The sequence below is a fragment of the Pinus tabuliformis genome, chromosome 3_1, assembly GCF_031772625.1.
Source record: "Pinus tabuliformis cultivar Carrire ecotype Pingquan chromosome 3_1, CPIR1, whole genome shotgun sequence".
In the NCBI taxonomy this organism is placed as follows: Eukaryota; Viridiplantae; Streptophyta; class Pinopsida; order Pinales; family Pinaceae; genus Pinus; species Pinus tabuliformis.
In genome coordinates, this window is record NC_142301.1 from 481,884,048 (window position 1) to 481,890,699 (window position 6,652).

The 6,652-nt window shown below is 34.9% G+C and overlaps 1 pseudogene across 2 annotated transcripts; it reads left to right on the top strand.

Moving 5' to 3' along the window:
- The first annotated feature begins 228 nt into the window (after positions 1 to 228).
- Positions 229 to 3,202, top strand: LOC149187893 (cytidine deaminase 1 pseudogene; annotated as a pseudogene). 2 transcript variants are annotated; one of them, XR_016255799.1, is made up of 2 exons: positions 229 to 453; positions 1,819 to 3,202. The product of XR_016255799.1 is annotated as a cytidine deaminase 1 pseudogene, transcript variant X2 (transcript). The 2 variants fall into 2 exon arrangements; XR_016255798.1 differs by having other exon boundaries at positions 230 to 678.
- The last annotated feature ends 3,450 nt before the right edge of the window (positions 3,203 to 6,652 follow it).

The window sequence follows — 6,652 nt, forward strand, 5'->3', positions numbered from 1 at the left end:
TATTTTAATTTATTATTGTTACCACTACTATCTTTTTTCATTATTTATATTATCATTCTTAATATGATATATCAGACTCTTTGCTGTTAAAGTAAATAGGGTTAAAGTAAATATTATTATATTATTTAATTTTTTATAAATTTATATTATTATATTATATATCTGACTCTTGCTTAGCTGTTAAAAGGCATGAGCCTTGCTTCTGTCCTTATTATAACACCCAGGCACAAAAAGTGACATCGATCTCATTCTGATAACAACTCCTCACGAAACGTGACATGGAAATCCCACAAAAATAACAATGAAAATCACAGTTGCGTTGAAATTGCACTTGAGTTCGGAGGAGGGATTGGAACACTGCACCAAATCTGGGTTCTATGGTTAGTGTCTCTGCCTAACCTGCCTCTGCTTTGAAGGAGGAATTGGAACACTGCACCAAATCTGGGTTCTATGGTTAGTGTCTCTGCCTAGCCTGCCTCTGCTTCCAAATACGCCTAGAGTTTGTAAATTTAAAAAATTCATCCGATAGTTGAACAAGGTTGATACGATTCTCATCATGTTCATCCACCCATGAAAGTGGAGCCATAATGCTTTGAATTACGCTGCCCAAGAATTTCGCCTGTCAGAGGAGCAACGGGAGCAAGCGAAAAAATTGGCGGAAATTTTCAGCCCTGCCAGGTAGTTTCTAGCAGTTTCTCCTCTCTCTCTTTCGCTGCTGGAAACGATAATTTCAGTACCCTATTTTGGGGATTTAAATCTGGGTTGCTGAATTTCTGGAGTTTGGGAATTTCCCTTGTTCTCTGTGTCTTTTTTCCCTTTTATTTTCCCTGAGGGGTTGAACCGGTGAATACTGTTTTTAACATATTTTTATAAGCCCCTGTACATTTTTTCTGGTGCGGAAAAAGCCCCGTAAGGAATTTTTTTCGATGTATTTTGGGGGAAATTATTGGTGAAAGTGTCTAGATTATTGCCCCTTTTTGGAATTTTTTTTAGATGTATTTTGGGGGAAATTATTGGTGAAAGTGTCTAGATTATTTTGAAGAGTATAATATACAAATGAAGATCTGGTTATTTTCCTTGGATTTCTGGTTTTTACTCGCTGAATTATCTTTCAGCGAACGCGTTTCGACTGAAACACTTGCTTTGTCATCAGGGTTACTGATCTGGTTATGTCGTTTTCAGAGTTCTACGGTGTGAATTTCTCAATTTTTTGGGGTCTGAAGGTAATTCTGAGCTTACCTTAATTTAGCCTTCCCACTGCCTAGGCAAGCAAGTAGGGCAAGAGCATGATATCTAGCTCCTAGGCAAGCAAGTAGGGCAAGAGCATGATATCTAGCTCCTAGGCAAGCAAGTAGGGCACACGCATGACATATAGCTCCTAATAGCTATGCTGAGCATTGAATAGCTATAAAATCTAGAATCCAGAACATATGGATTTTAGTTTTTCTTCTTTTGGCAAATCTTATGCAATAAATAACGTTTGATTTGTTAGAAGGTATCATGTTTTCATCTTTGCCTGCTGCAGAGTGAGCTGCACTGTGTTTCAGGGTCTTTGTGGAAAATTTCACTCTTTCTTCAGTAGATCTGTTTTTTTTAATCTCTGGTAATGTTGAATTTAATACCCTTGTGTGGACATTGAGAGGGCTCTTTTTGTGTTGCTGGGCCCTATTTCAAGGTATGTACTAAGGTTATGTTTCCACTGTTAGTCTATAAGCTGCCCTTGTGAGGTAATGGTTGCATTTCTTGAAGCACCTTTCTGGTTCATTCTCTTTGATAAGTTAGCAAGGGTGCAATTATAATATGAGACATATCTTGTAGGTTCTGCTCAGATCTAAAATTATCCCAACCCAACCCTCTGCAAAGGCTGGCTGTTGAAACTTTGAGGGTTTGTCAACAATGGGAGGCAGCTCACCTTTTGTGATCGAAGCAGATGAGGTTCAGCGTTTGTGTAAAGAAGCAGGGCTGACAGAAATGCAGTATCTTGCTACATTGGTAAAGCCTACTCAACTTCTTGCAAGGGCTCCCATCTCCAGATTTTGTGTCGGAGCTGTCGGCCTTGGAGCGAGCGGACGCATCTTCAAAGGAGTAAATTTGGAATTTGAAGGTCTTCCTCTGAATCATTCTGTTCATGCCGAGCAGTTTCTGGTAGCCAATGCAGCGCAACACGGGGAGGCCCAACTTAGATTCATTGCAGTCTCAGCGGCCCCATGTGGGCATTGCAGGCAATTTCTGCAAGAAGTTTGGGGTGTGCCTGAGATTAACATATTGATAGCTGATGAGCATGCCGAGACCCGGTCTCTCTTGTATTTCCTTCCCCACCGATTTGGTCCAGATGATTTGGAGGAAAGCACGCCACCAGTTTTTCAGACTCACTTTAATGGCTTGGCATTCCCGTCTATGAATTCCCCTGAATTGAATCCTAAGTGTAATGATGGAGATGTGAAGGAGGATGCATTGACCTTGCGTACCGGTGATGGAGATGTAAAGGAGGCAGATATCCACAACCCTTCAGGCTCTGAAGATTTGCATCAACTCAAGGTAGCAGCTCTTAAAGCTGCAAACTTGTCACATGCTCCATATAGTAAGTGTCCTTCTGGAATCGCTCTGATGACAACAAAAGGGGACATTTGCACAGGATTTTATATCGAGTCTGCAGCATTCAACCCCAGCCTTTCTCCCTTGCAAGCTGGTATCATTGCATTTCTTTGTCAGGATGGAGAAAACTATGAAGATATTGTTCACGCGGTCCTTGTGGAGAAGGAAGGAGCTGTTGTTCAGCAAGGTGATACCATTAAACTTGCTCTTCAGAAAATTTTTCCCAAATGTTCTTTTCATCCGTTCAACTGTTACAAAGAATGATCTATCTCATTTTTAGTAGTTTCCATAGCCATTTCCATTTAAGGTCAGTCAAAGTGTCTAGGATGATTATATCACAAGATTAGGCAGGGCAACTAAGTTGTTCTGAGACATCTATCTCAATATGTAATTATTATCTAATATGGCCCTATGCCAATTGGAATATACCTGATTAGGCAGGGCAACTCAGTTGTTCTGAGACATCTGTCTCAATATGTAATTAGTATCTAATATGGCCATATGCCAATCAGAATATATCTGATTAGGCAGGGCCAACTCAGTCGTTCTGAGACAACTGTCTCAATAGGGAATTAGTATCTAATATGGCCATATGCCAATTGGAATATACCTCTCATGTCTCTACGTTACTGGAATAATGAACTCATTAGTCACTCTAATCAGAAATTTTTAGTATAATGCTTTCCGGTCCATACGAAGAGAACACTTGAGAGCAGGTCTTTTTAAGTAAATTGATCTCATCATTCTCAGCCATTTTTTATTTAAGACCGATCAATAATTCTATCTCTGTAAGACATCATAGGATCAGGCATTGCAACTCATTAGTATTATTCTATAAATCTTGTGAGACATCTAGCCCAATATTGTGATCAGTGTTTAATAGGTTTACATATTAAATATATGATAAACACAATACCTTTTTTAAGTAATAATGTACTTATTAATTTAAGAAATGGTTAGTATTAATATAATTATATAAATTAAAAGATCAATAAATGTAGACAGACATTAACATCATAATCATCGAAATATTTATTTAATAATATTATTATTAATTAAAAATATTTAATATATAAATTAATTATATGTATATTTAAAAATAAGATAATGTAAATATGGAGATTCACTCCCATTTTAGTTTAGAGATTTTTTACATAAATACAAATAAATTTCAATCTTTAATTTCGAAATATTGTTAAAAATATTCGAGAATATTTTATGGAAGTTAATTCCCTATTATCCACATTAATTATTGTTAATTAAATTAAAAATTCTAAAAATCCTATTTCAAAAGAAAGAAATATATCTATCTTTATAACAATACTTACAAACCCCTATGAAAATAACTTATTAAAACTTAAAAACAAGATTTTTGTTTTTATTTTTAAAAAACCGGAATACAATACTCTTCAATATTATTATTTTTATAATTTAAATAATTTTACGAGCATAGATCCATCTTAAATACAGATCTAACATGAGTGAGAGGGATCCAATTTCTTCACTTGCAAATGTTTTTATGAGCCCACATTATTTAAATGTTTTGTATAGTTAATTTTTTTATTTTTTATTTTTTTCCCTGACATGAGCAAAATTTCAATTTTGATGACAGACAAACATCCTTGCACATCATGCGCTGTAAAGTGAGCTCAATAATTTGATTAAAATTGATAATTAAAATGTATTGTTAATTAAGTCTGGTTGAATAATTAGGAAAAATATTGTTATTTACTTTACTGAATTTAATTTAATTCTTAATAAATCTATTAAATTCACAACAAATATTTTTTTATAATAATTTTGAAATTTGTTATAATATTTTTTAATCATTAATAATTGTTCAAATTATAAATTTCTCATATCAATATTGTTTTTTTTGTTTGTCAAAGTGTTTGAGTTCTTAGAGATTACTTCATGCTTGACCTATGGCTTGAGAAACCACGATCCAAGGTCATTTAAGCTGTCAAAATCACACGAGAATTGCACCTATCCTGGCCCACACCCTTCCTTACCATGGGTGGATTTTTGTCCCATGGGATTTCGAATCGGTGACCTTCACATCACATAGTGACTTAACATTACACCCCATCATCATTTATTCTACACCTCGTAGACCTCAGAACAATATTGTTAATTTATATTATGAAAATTTTATTTTATTCATTTTTACTATACTAACTAGTGACATATAATTTTAATAATTATTATTTATATAAATGTGTTGTATATTAATTATTGATTATATCATACCATTAATATATTATTGATGTATATTTATATTATTAAAATAAAAGCAAATTGTGATATAATATTATGGTCATAATTACCTAGTTAATGGATTAGGTGAGTTAAATAATTAATGGTTAAGTTAGGTATCGGTGGTTTATGATTAAAGGATTGTTGTAGCTCGGAAGGTACTTCTAGTTTTGTGTCTTAACTAGAATGACCTTGATTTTCCTCTTTAGGAGCTTGCATGCGACATGCAAAGTGTGCAAATGAGTTGCACATATGCAAATGTGTTGCATGTAACATGCATGAGATATGTATGCAAAATAATCTAAAGTCATGACTAGTACTTGAATTAAAGTAGAGAAGGCTAAAGGATAGTTAACTAAAGTAAAGTCACTTATCTTAAATTAACTTGACGAGCTAATCTTGGCAGTGAATCTTAACTTAGGAAATTTATAAATTGATCCTAAGGTGAGGAGCTAAAACACAACAACACAAGATTGAGCGAGGATTTTCAATGAGCATGTGTTCGGTCCGAGAGAGTGTAGTGAGACTGGTGATCAGTTTTGTATTTTCTCAGTTGGGCTATTATCTGAGGACGGGATCTCAAGTAAGTTTCGTGATTAATTTATAAATGAATAACTATTGATTGGGCAAAAAAAATTTGTGTGCGGTTTAGATCGAGTAATTTTCCTTCCGCTAAATATTTTGGTTAGGAACTTACCTGTGTATTTATTCAATTAATAATTACTAGGAACTGAATATCGAGTGTTGGGTTTGGGAAATTCTAACATGGTATCGGAATCCCAACTTTCAATTGATCTTAGATAAATAGGTGTCAGGTTCATGTCAGATCACTAGAGTCAAGTTGGATGGAATCATATGAACCAGGATTTTTTTCTAAGGGTCAAAAGGTATTTTCTTTTTTTATAGGCAATTTTTGTGTTGAAAGAAAAGGGGGGATGATTCACAAAAAAAGGAGAACAAAAGGGGGCCCATTTAAAAAAGAAATTAATAAAAAATAGTGAAAATTATTATTAGTCAGTGGGCTTCGAGATAATTACTAGGTTATGTTACGAGGACAAGTTAAATGGGGTAGGAAATTTTAGCCTATGGAATAAGTATATTGTTCTATTATTTGAGGAGGAGGTGTTGTGGGACATCATGGAGAAGGTTGCCCAAATTCCCACAGATCCTACTAAGTTGGATGAATTTAATAAGAAGAACATGAAGGCTAGGAGAATAATCCTAGACTCCATTAAAGATCGTTTTATACCTCATGTGATAGGGAAGAAGTATGCCTATTGATGTGGGCATCCTTGACTAAGTTATACCAGAATACAAGCCAAAATATAAGGATGGTGTTGAAGGAGAACCTAAGAAATGCTAAGATGTATGAAATTGACATAGTTTCATAGTACCTTACTAGGATCACTTAGATTAAAGATGACTTGGAAACAATGGGGGAAACTATAGATATTGAAGAGTTGGTCAGATCAACGTTGAGTGGCTTTCATTCAAAATGGGTTGTCTTTGCTAATGGGATTATCACATGGGAAAATTTTCCTAGTTGGGATATACTAATTGTGGGATGATTTCGTACGGGAAGAGACAAAGAGATGTTCCAAAACTACAAGCCAACATGATGGTAAGGATGATGAGGAGAATTGCACTCTTGCTATAAAGGGGAAAAATAAAGTAAAGAGAAGTGGGGGATTTGCTTCTGTGAAGAACATGAGAAAATTGAAGTCCTTTGTGTGTCATAAGACTGGTCACTATGCAAAGCTAGGGACCATAGAAGTAGAAGGAAGAGGAGGACCAGGTGGTT